This window comes from Bombina bombina, chromosome 1, assembly GCF_027579735.1.
Source record: "Bombina bombina isolate aBomBom1 chromosome 1, aBomBom1.pri, whole genome shotgun sequence".
Taxonomy (NCBI): Eukaryota; Metazoa; Chordata; class Amphibia; order Anura; family Bombinatoridae; genus Bombina; species Bombina bombina.
The window spans coordinates 974524394-974543050 of record NC_069499.1 but is presented as its reverse complement, the minus strand read 5'-3'; the positions used below and the strand labels follow the sequence as shown (position 1 = coordinate 974543050).

General features: G+C 37.4%; 1 protein-coding gene across 1 annotated transcript in view; it reads right to left on the bottom strand.

The window, feature by feature from the left end:
* Nucleotides 1-17695, bottom strand: part of OSBPL2 (oxysterol binding protein like 2) — a 343613-nt gene extending 325918 nt beyond the window's left edge. The window contains exon 1 of the mRNA XM_053706680.1: nt 17582-17695. The gene's annotated coding sequence lies outside the window, so the exon portion shown is untranslated. The remainder of the gene's footprint in view (nt 1-17581) is intronic.
* Nucleotides 17696-18657: the final 962 nt, after the last annotated feature.

Genomic DNA, 18657 nt, shown 5'->3' with positions numbered 1-18657 from the left:
CGGTGTCAATAGAAGCCGATAGCCATATAGACTTATATTTATATGATACAATCATATTCTTATAGGTTCACAGTACACAGGTTGTATTAAGTAGCCTGATATCCGTTAGTTATTGCGAAACAGGTAGAGCTAAATCTAATCTACAAAATTACCAGTACCTGAAAACCTAGTATCCTCACTGCTATTGCAAACAAAGGGGTTAATTGCATTGGGGGTTTGGGGTGCATGGCTGTTTAGGGGACATGATTGAGATTTGAGAATGAGTTTAAGGGTTTTGGATCATGGTGATTAAGGGGTGAATTGTTTTTAAGGAGCTGTTGCACTGGGGGTCTCAAGTTTAATGGCTCTGTTTTAGTGCACTGCATAGGATTTAGACTTCATTCTTTTACCTAGTGATTTAGCGCATATTCTCCAAATGTTATTAGTGGGGGATAAGCCAGCCAGAAGCTACACTTTCCTGCAGAATATGTAGGTCTGCTCTAAATGCGTGCCCCCTCGTGAAAAAAATGCCCCCCCATTTCATTCGTTCTAGAGCCAACCCTGGTTATACATCAGCAAGAGCACTAGTTGGCAGAACTATTTCCTGTCATGTTCTGCTCCAGACATGTGCACGCTACCTATCTAGATAAATCTTTAACAAAGAATAACAAGAAAACAAAGCAAACTTGATAATACAAGTAAATTTGGAAAAACTTTTTTTAAATTGTATTCTTTATCGAATCACAAAAGATAAAATGTGGGATCAATGTCCCTTTAAAGGTGTATGTTCTATCTGGATAAAGAAAGGGTATGGCTTATATCTGCAATATGCAGTTCCAAGTCTCAGAATTAGCAAAGCCTGTAATTACAGGAAAATCAGGCTAAAGTATTTTATCTCACTATAATGTTTTTGAACACCTTTAAGTAGTGCTATTTTGCATCCATGAGAACAAATGTTCAATACTGATAGGTTTTACATATAAAAAGATTAATAATTGTGAATATTCTATTATCTAACCTACTCTGTTATACTGGAGCGTCACAGGCATTTGAAGATTTTGCGTGTCACACAAGTTTCAATGGATTTGCCTACAGGTCTAGATTGCTGGTGCCCATAGCCTCAAGTTATTAGACACTCCATGACAGTCAAGCAGGCTACAGCTTCCTAACTTTTCTGCCAGAGGTGGCTTAAATCATCCCAGACTAATTTGTCTAGGATGAATGTGCAAGAGCAGGGACGGGTTTCACAAGCATTTACTTGTGTAATAATAAATACAGGTAGCATATATTACCTGCTCGCCCTGAACATGAGCAGAGAGGTTCACTAGCTACCCAGTGGTTGATAAACTTCTCTCATAATGTAAGATGATGGTGCACTGTACTTGTGTTCGTCTAAGTAAAGTCCCCTATGAAATTGTCTGCATTGCCTAATGCAAAGTCTAGCCCTTGTTACAACACAGTATAGGTTCAGAAGTAGATTTTCTCTGAAAATAAAGTAGCTTTATGGCTTGTCTCTGTCTTACAGGATGACACTGCAGGGATCACCGTCGACACAATAACTGTCACAATGTGACACTGCAAGAATTGTCTTTCACAGTCATTAAGAAACAACCTCATTGCTGCTGAGCAAAATATGTCACACAGCTGGGAGGTAATGGTCAATCACGCCACCTCCTGAGGTTTGCTTGCACTCGGTTTCACAAACGTCAACATGTCACACAGAGAGGCCTGAGAAAAGCTGGCACACAGTCACATACACAGCAAAGAAGGGGATCTGGGAGACATAAGGGCTGCTGAATAGCCAATGCAGGGACAAGAAATGTACACAGCAATTTGTGTGTGTGCCTCCCACTGCAGCGAGACAGATGTAATAATCTGCTGTCTCATTTAACATGTAAATCTCCTGAGCCTCGTGCTTTCTGATGAGTAATACAGAGGCTGCGAGGCAGCTTTGTAATGACACAAAACACACGTGTTAATACTAAGAACATTATTAACTGTACTCCAGCCGGAAAATTCTGCACTGCATTGCAGAGAAAATAAAAATAAAAAAACAAGACAGACACCCAAGCAAAACACAGAGTTACTCATTCAACTGGCAGCTTATATAGAAAATAAACAACACAAGCTCATAGCAACGTCCAGCCTCCTTAGGGAAGGATGACTCCTGGGGCTCAGAACACTGTACCACAAAAAACAAATAACACACGTCATGCACAGCCTAACCCACAAAGCTTGCAATCTACTTTATATAATTACCAAACAATAGGTACAAAGTACAATACCAGGGTTACCTTATGCTTACTCTTAGCATTTTAAAGAGGCATTATACAGACTAAGATTGAAATATAAAATGTTTAATAAAAACACTTTCCAATATACTTTAATTATTTATTTTCCCCCTTTTTCTGTAACTTAAAGGGACAGTGTACACCTTTAGTCATCATAAAGTCTTACCTTAAATTAAACTGCAAATATCCCCCTGCACCCTTTCTATATCAGTAACAGTAAAAAAGTTATTTTAAAATGAATAGTGTTTCTGGCCAGCTTGAAATGGCTGCCAAGCTCAGCCCACTGATGACATCACAATCTGGATTGCATCTATGCACGCTGCTGAATGGCATTGACACTCTGTTGAATCTAACTAGTGAGCCTTTTGTGATTGGAGCCCAAATCATGATGGCACCAGTGGGCTGAGCTTGGCAGCCATTTCAAAGTGGCCAGAAACAATATTTATTTTAAAATAACTATTTTACCATTCCTGCTGCATGATATAAAAAAGGTGCAGGAGGCTATGTACAGCTTAATCTATGGTTAGACTTTAAGATGACCAAGGTGTAGACTGTCCTTTTAACTGGAAATAGTTGTTGCTATAAAGTAATGGATGCTGCCATCAGGGCCGTCTTTAATACTGACTGGGCCCTGGGCAAACATTTCCTTGGGCCCCCCCCCCCCCTATGCAATTTCGCTCTCCACCCCAACACCCCAAAAAACAACTAAATCAAAACATTTTTTAAATGATTAGCCAAGCAGTGGATCATCCACTGTTGGGCTAATCATTTTCAAAAAAATATGAAATGAATAGCAATATGTGAAACTGGGCCTAAGCAGTACTAATAAGTAAATAAATATATAAATTCCTCTACTGTAGATTAATTTAAAATATTTACTAATTAAATGTTGTTTTTTAATTTATTTATATATTTTTTTAAGCACATAAATATTTAATGCAATGCACGACATTGCATAGTAAAAATCAGTGTCGGATCTAATGTCTACAGGGTGCAAGAATTTATTTTGGGCCCCCCTAAAAGCATCTCACCAGTTTTTGGGATATTCACTACATATTTATTGTTTAGACAGCCACTGTACAGCAAAATTACCACTTTCATGAATACCAAGGGAATGCCTAACATACCAAACTCCCCTAACCCATATACACACACACTCTCCAGAGTATACACATATTCATGTACACACACATGTACATACTCTATATAATCCAATATTAAAAATACAATGTATGTGTGCCTCAAGACGGAAGAGAGCAGTGTCTGCAGCTGCACAGATGTTCAAATCCTAACGTGCTTGCCGCTCCAGCTTTCTGCTGCATGCGCCTACAGTCAGCCCTACCCTGAATAATCCCCACCACCAGAGCAGTTACCTGGTAACAGTGGTAATCCCAGCAGAAACTTTTCTTATACAGGTATACCCCACTCATACAGCGGCTTAGGGGCCGGAGCCCCGCTGTAAAATGAAATCCGCCTTAAAGTGAAACAAGGCAGTTTTAGCTTTTTTTTTCACTTGCCAGTGTGTTTGAAAACATGTTTGAACAAACATACATTAGGGGTGCAATATTGCTACATTTAGTTTAACACTAGCACAGTATTCAATTAGTATTCAATAAATACTGTACCTGTAAAATAGTGACAATTACTGTAGTAAAATTTGCCAGACTATAGAAATGAGAAACAGATTGCACTGTAATGCTGTAAACAGAGTGAACTAAGCATAACAAAATGGTGCCATTCACTTTTCTAGCAATCTCAAAATGAGTACAGCACTGTTTCAAAATCCTTGGAGGTTGAAATTCAGCTCCACAAAGCGCTGTAAAGTGAGGTATACCTGTACAGTATGATTGGTTGGATGCCGAGTTAGGGCTTTGCATTCAGTGCTGCACAGTGCACACCTAAAACAGCACATGGCACTAGCTTAGCATGTCCAATGATCCCAGCACGGTCTTGTACTGTTTCTCACAAATAAATATAAGCAGAGAACTTTTGACTGTGACAGTATTAGCAGGACCGTCTTTAACACAGTGCAAAATGGGAAGCTGCCCTGGGCCCAGTTTCTGTTGAGGGGCCCAAGAGTCCTTAAAAAAAAAAAAAAAATGTAATGGTTCATACCAGACTGCTGATTTGACATGGGGTACACACACATTCTGTCCTAATACTGTCACAGTCAAAAGTACTCTGCATATATATATATATATATATATTTTTATTTTTTTTAAACTGTGCCAGACCGTGCCAGTGTCATGTGACATGCCAAGCTATTGCCATGTGCTGTTTTAGATGTGCACTGTGCAGCACTGAATGCAAAGCCCTAACTCGGCATCCAGCCATTCCCACTGCATCATAAAAGGTCCTACTGGGGTTACCACTGTTATAAGGTAACTGCTCTGGTGGTAGCGATTGTTTCTGGGTAGGACTGACTGTAGGTGCATGCAGCAGAAAGCTGGAGTGGCAAGCACGTGAGGATTTGAGCACCTGTGCAGCTGCATACACTGCTCTCTTCAGTCTTGAGGCTGTGTGACTCATCTCACACTGTATCCATGCAGGCTTGGACAGACAGCATTCAGTCTGCTGGTCCCCTTAGCCCTGCTCTTTCTGCTGTGGCCCTAAGATCAACTAACTGAAGTTTGTTAGGGGAACAGTGCTTTGTAGAAAGGTGTTAGTGGGAAGAATAAGTGAGTGCACACACACCCCTCCCAATGCAGCATTGTCTAGTGCAAGGTGAGAGGGGACTTGTTCCTAGCAAAGAAGTGACATGTGCTGCTGTGGCTGATGTATAGTGTCATGCTGATACTTCACACATTAATGTAAGGTTTATTTTTTATAGTTTTTGTTTTCTCTCTGTCTCAGATTTTACAGCTTCCCATAGTAGTTCTGCTGTTCCAGTCAGTAAACTTATACTGCACCTCCATGCTTCCTCCTCAGTCTTTACCTTGCTTTGCTCCTGTTGGCTGCCCTAAATCTCTTTAATCAGCTAACCTCACACCAGAATCACATTCAAAAGAATATTAAATGAATACACAGTGGAGGAATTTATATATTTATTTACTTATTAGTACTGCTTAGGTCCAGTTTCACATATTGCAATTTATTTCATTTTTTTAAATGATTAGCTCAGCAGTGGATGATCCACTGCTGGGCTAATTATAAAAAAAAATAGATTTAGTTGTTTTTTGGGATGTTGGGGTGGAGAGCGAAATTGCATGAGGGGGGGGGGGGGAAGAAAATTTTCGCCCAGGGTCCAGTCAATATTAAAGACGGCCCTGAGTATTAGGACTGACATCAGCAGACTGGCATGAACCAAAAAAAAAAAAAAAAAAAAAAAAAAAAAAAAAAGGACCCTGGGCAGCTGCCCCTTTTGCCCTGTGTTAAAGACGGCCCTGGCTGCCATGTTGAAACCTAGTTTTTCCCTAATATAATCACTTCTGCTGAGAACAATTAGGAATAAAGTGTGCAAACAATATATGTATGTAATATATCAATATTAAATGCTTTTTTAAACTTAACATTGCAATATTACACACACACACTGTTTATGCAGCTACCTATCCATAATTGTCCTCAGTAGAATATATTAGATAAGCAAAATCAATTTTTCAACATGGTGACACTCATTATTAGAAAATAAAGTAAAGTAATTCATAGAAACTAAACCTTTATACTTAGTTCTTCACAAATAATATTTAAAAATTTATATCTACATATTATTTTCATGCTAAGCTTGGTATCCTTTATTGAAGACCATACCTAGGTAGTTATTAGACGATAGCTTGTGATTGGTGGCTATGCACATATCCATCTTGTCATTGGCTAACCAAATGAGTTCAGCTAGGTCCCAGTAGTTATTTGCGGCTAGAGTGGACTTTAACTATGTACTTAACCACTTTGCACTTAACACATTAGAGCATATTCTTTTTGCACTTTTATATCTCTTTACAGTGATTAAAGGTTTACTGACTACAACCCACAAACCAATATAAATAAGTGTCTTCTAAATAGTTACTGTTGCCTCAGCTAAAAGAATCACTTCCAGAGGTCCACACAAGGTCAATGATAACTTCATGTGTAAGGAACTAAAAATATAACTCTTCAGAGCCGTCAGTGATGGCATAAAGAGGGAAAGGAGACAGTGGTGAAGAAAATAGTAATTAAAAACATTATGTTCCAAAATTAGTTGTGGCTGTAATCCATTTAAATATTCTCATAATAAATGTAAGGATTCTGTCTGGCAATCCACATTCTCTGTCACTCTCCTGCATTTGAGTGAACGGATTCCTGCAGGGCCTAACTGTAAGTTTAGCAAGAACAATGAATGGTTAAGATTTACTGTAAATAGTGTTTTGTGCAAATCCTTCCCTATTTTCTATTATCTGATTAATTATATTGCTTTCTGGGCTCGGCTGTCTATCTGTCCTTTGCTTGTTCTGAAAATAATATGATAATGGTTACATTACCTTTAATTGTTCAGATTTTAGGATCCCTGTGATTACTCTTTTTTTTAATTATTATTATTATTTCACCATATGCTGATCTGCCCCTTTACATTCTCAACAAGCACTGTTACACATCTCCAATGGCACAATTTGTATCTTTATAATCACTGCCAACAGTGCTCTTAAAGGGGTATTGTACTAGAAGATTTTCCCAATGATTCTTCACAAAAAGCTCCTTTGCCTTTAAAAAATAAATAGATGGTTTTGCCTATTACATTGAAAAGCTATGTAATCAATAATCTGCAGCAGCCCGGGGGGGGGGGGGGGCAGAATGAAAGATACTAAAATGTTCCTTTTCAATTGCTCTTTTTAAGTATCAGCCTTCCTGTATATACAAAGAGATAAGGAGGCATGTGGAAATAGAAAAATGAAAGGAACCTTAAACCCAACATTTTTCTTTCATTATTTTGATAGAGAATACTATTTAAAAAAAAGTTTCCAATGTACTTCTATTATCAAATTTGCTTTGTTCTCATGTTATTCTTTGTTGAAGGGATACCTAGGTAGGTAGCGTGCACATGCCTGAAGCACTACATGGCAGGAAATAGAGTTGCCATCTAGTAATCCTTCTAATGTATAACATTGTTGCAAAACTGCTGCCATATAGTGCTGCAGACACGTGCACATTCATGAGCTTAGATTCCAGCTTTTCAACAAAGGATAACAAGAAAACAAAGAATATTTGATAACAGAAGTAAGATAGAAAGTTTTGTTTTTAATTTTATGGAATCATGAAAGAAAAAATTTGGGTTTTATGTCCCTTTAACTAAAAAACTGACATTTCAATGAGCAAAATAAAGCTACTTTGAATACAAAAATAAACCTCAAGTTGAAATTTCCCATTTGTTATACACTCTGCAGCTGGTATAAAAACTGATTGGAAACACATTTAAAGGGACAGTCTAGTCAAAATTAAAAACTTTCATGATTCAGATAGGGCATGCCATTTTAAACAACTTTTCAATTTACTTTTATCTTCAAATTTGCTTTGTTACCTTGGTGGTATTTTTGAAAAGCTAAACCTAGGTAGGCTCAAACTGATTTCTAAACCGTTGAAAACCGCCTCCTAGCTCAGAGCATTTTGAAAGTTTTTCACAGTTAGACAGTACTAAATCATGTGTGTCATAAAGATAGCACTGTGCTCACTCCCGTGGAGTTATTTAGGAGTCTGCACTGATTGGATAACCCGCATGACTGTCAAAAGCACTGAGATAAGGGGGCAGTCTGCAGAGGCTTAGATACAAGGTAATCACAGAGGTAAAACATATTAATATAACTGTGTTGGTTATGCAAAACTGGGGAATTGGTAATAAAGGGATTATCTATCTTTTTAAATAATAAAAATTCCAGTGTAGACTGTCCCTTTAAGGGGAAACCAATTTAACAATACATTGTCCCCTTAATATGTATCTAGCCAATCAGTAAAGACTTGTTGGATTGACAAAAATTTTTTTTGAAGAATTTGTGAAACTACAGTCAACTATAGAAACTGCAGCAGACAAGTAAAAGATTTTTCTCTATGTAACTTTTCACTCTGACTTGAAACCTACAGTGGGGTTTCTTTAACCTTGTATATATCATACAATTCATTGCTCTCTTTCAAGTGGAAAAGCTTTGGAGTGTTTAAACATCCTGTTTTATAAAGTGACATAATGTACTCATAGTGTCATTTAAACCCACTGGCATGAGAAGCACTGGTGCATGCAGAAATAAACTGAAGGACATGTTAGGATTATACAAATGTATATAAACTCAAAGGGGTGTGAAAGGCTACATTAAACTTTCATGATTCAGATAGAGTTTACAATTTTAAAGGCTTTCAATTTATCACAATTACCAAAATGTCCTTTGCTCTAATTTGTTGAAAAACATACCTAAGTAGTCTCAGGAGCACAATGATCTACTATGAACTAGCTGGAGATAGGAGCCTGGTGCTATTTGCCGATTGGTGGCTGCACATATAAAACATAAAATTGGGTTTCCTGACCTTTTAAGCAGGGAGTTAAACAAAGTTATATGCAAGCCATAGTGCAACAATAAAACACTAATACTTCAGAGCTTTTTATTTTTTGGACTTTTATGTACCTTTAAGAGACAGTAAGGACATTGAGAAGTTAGTCACATTTGTATCTCAATATCTGGAAAGCTAGGTGCCAGATTTCAAATTCTATAAGTATCAAGCTCACAAGATCTGTCAAACTCTGGGATAGACCATCCTGACACTGGGACATCAATTGATATTATACAGAAATAAATGTGCAAGAATAAAATGATTCAGCACACTATTGTAACAGTTCTAATGTTTTTTTTTTGCAGTAGCCAAAAATGCAGCTCCAACATCTACAAAGAAACAATCAGAGAAAGAAGCAAGGACTTGAAAATTGCATCAGTTCTGAAGCTCCCAGTATTTTTTTTATATATAAACTACTCACTCAGAAAAAGTGGTATCCACTGGAGCAGATGGAGGAGATAGTAAATACTGCATTAAGTGGAAAATTGGGTTCCAGTAATGGAGAGCACAACTAGCTTACACAAAGGCAAAAGCTGAACAAAAGTAGGAATTAGGCACTGCGTTAATGTAGTCCTAAATTAGTAGGAATGTTTTAATACAAATAGACGATGTACACTCCCTTGTTGAATGTCTCCAAGGCATTTCTTTTGGCTGATAAAGAGAGGTATGTATTGAGTTTAAGGAGGGTGTAAGCTATAGGACTACAAATTGGAGGACAGAGAGTTAATTCAGTTCAGTAGTGCCCAAATACTGACATCACAGAATCTTGTATACAGGTATACCCCGCTCATACAGTGGGTTAGGGACCGTAGCCCCGCTGTAAAGTGAAAAACGCATTAAAGTGAAACAAGGCAGTTTTAGCTTTCTTTTCACTTGCCAGTGTGTTTAAAAACTTGAAAACATGTTTGAACTAACATATATTAGGGGTTCAATAGTGCTACGTTTAGTTTAACACTAGCACAGCACAGTATTCAATTAGTATTCAATAAATACTGTACCTGTAAATTAGTGACAGTCACAGATTGCACTGTAATGCTGTAAACAGAGTGAACTGCACATAACAAAATGATGGCAGTAACTTTTCTCGCAAACTCACGAAGATTACAGTACTGTTTCAAAATCCTTGGAGGTTTACCTTCAGCTCCACAAAGCGCTGTATTAGCGAAGCGCTGTAAAGTGAAGCGCTGTAAAGTGAGGTAAACCTGTATGTACGTACTAACAGTAATCCCCCTATGCAGACTAAAAGGCTAATAAAATGAATTTATTGGCTCTCAAGACATTTTATATAAACCAGCGAAATGGCAGTCAATTAAATACACTAATATATTAGGTATATCCACTGTTTGTCCTCAATAGCTGTAGACACACAGTATTATAAAGATATTTTATGTGAGCAGAGGTTAGTGAATCCATAACACTCAAGCGCTTAGATGTCTTCACACAGAGATATCCTTAAAATCTGTCTCCAGCCTCAAGGATAAATATTGGATAGGCCTGATACAGATTTAGTTACACATAAAATAGTTAGGGATGTTCACATAGTTAGAAAGCTACTCTTGTTAATCATGGGTCCCATTCCAATCCAGTAAAGTTTGCTGTGAAAAAACTTTGCATTCATCTCAGGAGCCCCATCCGATATGTAGCGTCGCCCGCAAAAGTCGGCGACGCCAAATTTTGCTCTAGTTTGGTATCCTATATACGGTGTAACATAGAAGTTACGCTCGTATATTTCACCCTTCGGCCGTAGTTTTTTTGCCCATAGACTGACATAGAAGACGCGCAATTTGGTATCCAATATACAGCGCAAGGCCTTACGTGGCGAAAATGGAGAAATCTTACTCCATTTTCACCTCGCCACAAAATGCACCCGTAGCAGGCCTTGCGCTGAGTATTGGAGCACCGTAACTCCCTAAAATGCCTGCAAAAAAAAAACCTAACACCTAACGCATGCGCAATGTCTATCTACCTGTCAACCGCAATCCCCCACCGATATACCTAATAAAGTGTATTAACCCCTAAACCGCCGCTCCCGGACCCCGCCGCCACCTACATTAAATATATGAACCCCTAATCTGACCCCCCTACACCGCCGCCACCTACATTATACTTATTAACCCCTAATCTGAACCCCCTACACCGCCGCCAGCTACATTAAATGTATTACCCCCTAAACCTAAGTCTAACCCTAACACCCCCTAACTTAATTATTATTTAAATAAATCTAAATAATATTAAATATTATTAACTAAATTATTCCTATTTAAAACTAAATACTTACCTATAAAATAAACCCTAAGATAGCTACAATATAATTAATAATTACATTGTAGCTATTTTAGGGTTTAGATTTATTTTACAGGTAACTTTGTATTTATTTTAACTAGGTACAATAGCTATTAAATAGTTAATAACTATTTAATAGCTACCTAGTTAAAATAATTCCCTGTAAAATAAATCCTAACCTAAGTTACAAATACACCTAACACTACACTATCAATAAATTAACTACAATTAGCTAATATAAAATACAATTAAACTAAACTATATTACCAAAAAAAAACAAACACTAAATTACAAAAAATAAAATAATATTACAAGAATTTTAAACTAATTACACCTAATCTAAGCCCCCTAATAAAATAAAAAAGCACCCTAAAATAATAAAGTTTCCCTTTCCTAAACTAAAATTACAAATAGCCCTTAAAAGGGCCTTTTGCGGGGCATTGCCACAAAGTAACCAGCTCTTTTACCAGCCCTTAAAAGGGCTTTTGCAGGGCATTGCCCCAAAGTAATCAGCTCTTTTACCTGTAAAAAAAAGCAATTCAATACCCCCCCACAACATTACAACCCACCACCCACACACCCCTACTCTAAAACCCACCCGATCCCCCCTTAAATAAACCTAACACTACCCCATTAAAGATCACCCTACCTTGAGCCGTCTTCACCCAACCGGGCCGAACTCTTCATCCGATGCGGGCACAAGTGGTATTCCAGCCAGGCAGAAGTCTTCATCCGATCGGGGCAGAAGAGGTCCTCCATCCGGCAAATGTCTTCATCCTTGCGGCGATGAACGGCTCCATCTTGAAGACCTCCAGTGCGGAACATCCTCATCGGCCGACGACTACCCAACGAATGACTGGTACTTTAAATTACGTCATTCAAGATCACGTCCCTCGAATTCCGATTGGCTGATAGGATTCTATCAGCCAATCGGAATTAAGGTAGGAAAAATCCGATTGGTTGATTTAATCAGGCAATCAGATTGAACTTCAATCCGATTGGCTGATTGGATCAGCCAATAGAATGCAACGTCAATTCTATTGGCTGATTCAAAGTTCAATCCGATTGGCTGATTAAATCAACCAATCGGATTTTTCCTACCTGAATTCCGATTGGCTGATAGAATCCTATCAGCCAATTGGAATTCGAGGGACGCCATCTTGGATGACGTCATTTAAAGGACCAGTCATTCGTCGGGTAGTCGTCGGCCGAGGAGGATGTTCCGCGCCGGAGGTCTTCAAGATGGAGCCGCTCATCGCTGCAAGGATGAAGATAGAAGATGCCGTTTGGATGAAGATATCTTCTGCCCCGATCCGGTGAATACTTCTGCCCAGCTGGAGGACCACTTGTGCCCACATCGGATGAAGAGTTCTGCCCGGTTGGGTGAAGACGGCTCAAGGTAGGGTGATCTTCAATGGGGTATTGTTAGGTTTATTTAAGGGGGGATCGGGTGGGTATTGTATTGCTTTTTTTTTTTTACAGGTAAAAAGAGCTGATTACTTTGGGGCAATGCCCCGCAAAAAAGCCCTTTTAAGGGCTTGTAAAAGAGCTGGTTACTTTGGGGCAATCCCCGCAAAAGGCCCTTTTAAAGGGACAGTATACACTCATTTTCATATAACTCCATGTAATAGACACTACTATAAAGAATAAGATGCACAGATACCGATATAAAAATCCAGTATAAAACTGTTTAAAAACTTACTTAGAAACTCTCAGTTTAGCTTTGTTGAAAAGGGAGCTGGAAAGCCCACTGCAAGTGGGAAATAAGACACTCCCCCCCCTCCCCCTTCTTTTGCATATGAAAAGACCCTTTACACAAACAGGAGCAAGCTGGAGAAGGTAGCTGACGGTATTCACATAAAACTTTGGGGCTTGGTTAGGAGTCTGAAAATCAGAGCAATGTTATTTAAAAATAAGCAAAACTAAACATTTTTTTTTTTTAAAAACTTCATGGGCTATATAAATAGATCATCTACAAAACATTTATGCAAAGAAAAAATGAGTGTATAATGTCCCTTTAAGGCCTATTTGTAATTTAATTTAGGGTAGGGAAATTTTATTATTTTGGGGGGCTTTTTTATTTTATTAGGGGGCTTAGATTAGGTGTAATTAGTTTAAAATTCTTGTAATATTTTTTTAATTTTTTGTAATTTAGTGATTTGGTTTTTTGTAATATAGTTTAGTTTATGTAATTGTATTTTATATTAGATAATTGTAGTTAATTTATTTATAGTGTACTGTTAGGTGTATTTGTAACTTAGGTTAGGATTTATTTTACAGGTAATTTTTTAATTATTTTAACTAGGTAGCTATTAAGGTAGTTATTAACTATTTAATAGCTATTGTACCTAGTTAAAATAAATACAAAGTTACCTGTAAAATAAATCTAAATCCTAAAATAGCTACAATGTAATTATTAATTATATTGTAGCTATTTTAGGGTTGATTTTTTAAAATAATAATTAAGTTAGGGGGTGTTAGGGTTAGACTTAGGTTTAGGGGTTAATACATATAATGTAGGTGGCGGCGGGGTCCGGGAGTGGTGGTTTAGGGGTTAATACATTTATTATTAGGAGTGAGGGGGGGATTGCGGATATAGGGGTATACGTGTCGGAATGATGTTTGGGAGGCGTGTTAGACAGTTACGGGAGATTTCATATTTTAGTAAATTTTTGTAGGCGACAACAGTTTCTAAAGTGCCGTAAGTCACTGGCGACTCCAGAAATTTGTACTTACGCTTATTTCTGGACATCGCTAGTTTGTCCGACTTACGGCACTTTAGCAACTGCCGGCGGGATATATTGGATACCCTGATGTGCAAGGTGAAACTACGGGAGGCGCGGGTTCCCTCGCTTGCGCAGAAAACTACGCTGTATATCGGATCGCGCCCCAGGTGTTTTTTTACTTTCTTGTCTACAGCATTCCAATGCATTATGGACATAGACATCATAATCAGGTAAAATGACATTAAAAACCTCTTGCTTTTGTGTAAAAAAATTGTGCTTTGTCCCACGCTCCCTAGAGAGGAAATAATGCAAAATCTGTAAAATGCAAATGTGGCAAATCAAGAGCTGGTTTAAGCAATTTGAAGACTTAGATTAGAGATTTTTCTTATTTGCCTCTCTAGGGACCATAGGACAAAATATAATTTTTACACAAAAGCAATAGGTGTTAAATGTTCCTTTAAACTGTCCTAATTGTCCTCTGGGGTGTACATCATATCATTTGACATAATCTGATAATTCTAATAAAAAATTATTGACAATCACTTAATTGCAATCATAAATTGATATGTCGACAATTGTATTTTTGCTGTATATAAAATTCATAGTTAAAGGGATAATCTGGTCAAAATTAAACTTTCATTTAAAATTAAATGTAGCCACCAATCAGCAAGTGCTACCAAGGTTCTGAACCAAAAATGGGCTGGGTCCAATCCTAAGATTACATTTTTTGCTTTTTCAAATAAAGATACCAAGAAAACATAGAAAAATTGATAGTAGAAGTAAATTAGAAAGCGGTTTAAAATCGCATGCTCTATTTATCACAAAATAAAAATTTGGGGTTTCATATCCCTTTAAGGTTTAAAGAAAGACATCTGAAACAGACTCATATGGGATTTCAAGATGTCAAGAATTTTAAAATAAATATAAACTCCATACGTCATTTGAAACAACGCTCAATGTTTTGCTATAGACTTCTCTAAACACAAAGTATTGGTGGAGTTTATGAAGTTTAAATCCCCTTGTTTTTAAAAAAAAAAAAAAAAAAAAAAAAAAAAAAAAGGCAGTAAACAGCTTGAGATTCTTATATAAAATGTTAAAGGGACACTGAACCCAAATTTTTTCTTTCGTGATTCAGATAGAGCGTGCAATTTTAAACTACTTTCTAATTTACTCGTATTATCAAATTTTCTTCGCTCTCTTGTTTTCTTTATTTCAAAAAGAAGGCATTTAAGCTATTTTTTGGTTTAGAACCATGGAAAACGCTTGTTTATTGGTAGGTGAATTTACCCACCAATCAGCAAGAACAACACAGTGTGCTCACCAAAGATGGGCCGGCATCTAAACTTACATTCTTGCATTTCAAATAAAGATACCAAGAGAATGAAAAGAATTTGGTAATAGGAGTAAATTAGAAAGTTGCTTAAAATTGCATGCTCTATCTGAATCACGACAGAAAAAAATTGGGTTCAGTGTCCCTTTAAGTTATACATAATGAAACAATTTTGCAATAAAAATTGAGCAATTTCTAATGCAGCTGCTGACTTCTCAAGGCTAAATCTGCTATCTGTCCTTAATTGGTTTTATCAGATAACTGAAAAACAATGCACTCTATACTAACATTATAGCCGGACTAGCCTTGTTGTCGGAGGACTAAAGCCCAGATTAGCTCCTCCATGGCGGATGGAGTTTAACTATTGAAAAATATTGCAGTAAAAAGGGTTTTCATTTGTTATAAAAACTGTAAGACTTAGTTGATATATTATTCTATAGAAACACAACAGATATGTTTTGCAATAACAAGGTGTTTACTGTCCCTTTAAATTGGACACAAAGTAAAAAATTAAGCTTCATGGTTTAGATAGAGCATGCAAATTTTAGAGACTTTCAGTGTACCCTTATTTTCAAATCTACTTATTTCTCATGGTATGCTTTGTTAAAAAGTATACATAGGTATTCTCAGAAGCAACAATGCACTATTGGGAGCTAGCAGATTATTGGTGGCTACACACATATACCTTGTCATTGGCTAACCAGTGGTGTTGAGCAAGCTTTCAGTAGTACATTGCTGCTCTGAAGCTGACTTTAACTATGTGTTTAACCTCTTTGCTGGTGTTAAACACATAGTAATATGGAAGAAATAGTGTTATAATAAAATTCTCAAAAATGATAGCATGTTTTCTTTTTGAACGTTTATGTCCCTTTGATTTCTAATTAACACCCACCCAAAACACTTTAGGGCAGCTTTTCCAGTGGATCAGAATAGCCTCCAGTAAGGTAACAACATTTTTTCTAAAGGTTTATTTATAAAATCTGAGAAAAATTTACAGAGCAAAAAAAAATAACTATTCAATAATTACAACAAGTTTTAGAATCTCTGAGAAAGTAAATCCAACAATACTTTAGACTGACAAGACTTTACAATTGTAACTTAAAATGTATTAATTAAAATATCAAAAGTATAAACACAGCAGGTCTCCGTACAGAATATTGATTTGAGTACCTTTCAAATCAGGTATAGTACAATGTTTAAAAACCTGCAAAATAAGTTTTGATTTCTGCAGCTATTGTGGTGACTACAATGGCATAATTGATCAAATTCATTAAGGCTATCTCCTGTCTAAGAGATAAATTAATTATATCCAATCAACTGCCCAATCATTTAGTCAATAAGCTGCATAGAATTGGTGAAGGCAGAGTTATTGGAAATGGATGTATGTATGGTCTCTATGTGCTAGACTTAGCAAATCAGGGTATGACAGAGTGTATGTGGGGCTGACCTGTTGCATATGACAGAGAGGCTGTATGTGTTTCTCTGTATAGCAGGATTTGACTGTATGTATGTGTGGCCCTGTGTTATCAAGATGTAACCAAGTGCAGCTGACACAATATGTAAGGATCTGCCAAGGTGTGCCTGACACTAAGTATCAGGATTTGTACAGGAGTTTGTGACACCATTTATCAGGATTGGCCAGGTTTTGAGCAATGCCATGTATCAGGATTTGCCAGGGTGTGTCTGACACAGTTTATCAGGATTCACCAGGGTATGCATGTGTATCAGTATAAGCGTAGGTTGTGTGGCACAGCATACAACAGTATACAAAAGATGTTGGTGGCAAACGATATCAATGTCTCAACACACATATCAGGATATGCCAGAATGTTAATGTGTGTGTGATATACAACAGCATGAAAAGGTGTATGTGCATACATGATAATGTACCGATGAATGAGAGAGAGTCTGAGTGGGAGACACTTTATATCACCTTATAATATTGTGTGAGCAAGCTGCATCATGGCATTACCTCTACCTAGATTCACTAAGAATTCAAAGAACTTATCTGTGAGAAAAGTTTACCATTCCTATTATATCCGATGAAAATTATTCTATAAAACGTAGGGTAGCGCTAAACCATAGTAAACTAGCTCTAAAGGCTAATATGTAAGCTAAATAATTGCTTAAATACTTATTCTAGATGAGTGCATCACCCATCTAATGATACGTGACAGTGCATTTGTGTGGCACGGGGTATTAGGCTTTGCCTGCGTTTCTAAAAAGGTTGTATCGAGATTAGGAAAAATGTATCATAAGTATAATGCATAGTTTATCAAAGCTATATCATGATATCACTGTGTGTGTAACAGAATGCATCAGGGTTTTACAGGATGTGAGATAATAAATTAGAGAATGACACCAGATAGCGCAATATAAAAAGATGTCAATACGATATAACATATTGTAAAATTGCATAACTTCATATACTACAGCTTAATAAGATCCCATATGGCACTATTTACCTGCTGCCTCTTAGATCTAGCTTCTTCACTGACACTCAGGCGGAAGTGAGCGCCAAGCCCAGATTCCACCAATCACCAACCCGCTTTTACAGACTGACAGCCATCTAAACCAATATACAGTTTAATTTGGTTATGGAGAAGAGTCCTTACAGACGAAGTGCAGAGTGGGGAGGGGGCGGAATTCGTGGTTGAGATAACCAATTGGAATTGCGTATAGTAAGTAGGCGGGTAACTTCTCAAATCAGAAGGGAATGTTTGAAAGGGGCGGAGTCCAAATGCCAACATATGAGTTGTCGCGTAGGTCATGCGGTTCCTTTATTTTAACTTAAATACTTTATTGTAATATTAGAGTAAACAAAGTTACCCAGTGACTTGGCAACCAGTTTGCAGCTGATACGTCATGCGCCGTGATGTCATCGCTATCTATATTTGTACAAGATTAACAGTCAACAAAAGCTTTAGGCTTTAAAGTCTAATATTTACAACTGTGAAACTAATGTCTCACTAAGTGTAACGTGTTATTAAAGGGACAGTAAAGTAAAAAACAAACATTCATGATTCAGAGAGAACATGCAATTAAAGGGCCAATATTGACGTAAAATGACATGCTCTTATATGTTAGAGCATGTTATTTAAATACTATCAGCCCTCCAGTTTAACCCCATTGCAGGGTTGAATACCCAATTGTAGTAGAAATACCGGCCAGGACTTGGGGTGCACTGCTGGTCCCAAGCGGAAAAGACTGCTGATCCAATCAGTTGCACATCTGAGTCGTGGACTTCCGCTATTGATTGGATCAGCGGCGAGAAGGGTTGCCACCCCACCTCTGCCATGTTTTCCTGGACTCTTATGAGTTACACTTGCTGTAGGATTTGCAGGGAGGAACATGTATTATGCTGTTCATCAGCACTAGTCATTTGATGTCCAGAGGCACAATACATGTTCTACCCTGTAGCATGTGTAACTCATAAGTGTCCAGGAAAACATGGCCGGACTGGGAATAAAAGGCAACCCTGGGAAATTTAGAGACCATCTGTTGAGTTAGTATAATGCACACGCACCATTTTTCTCAAAGG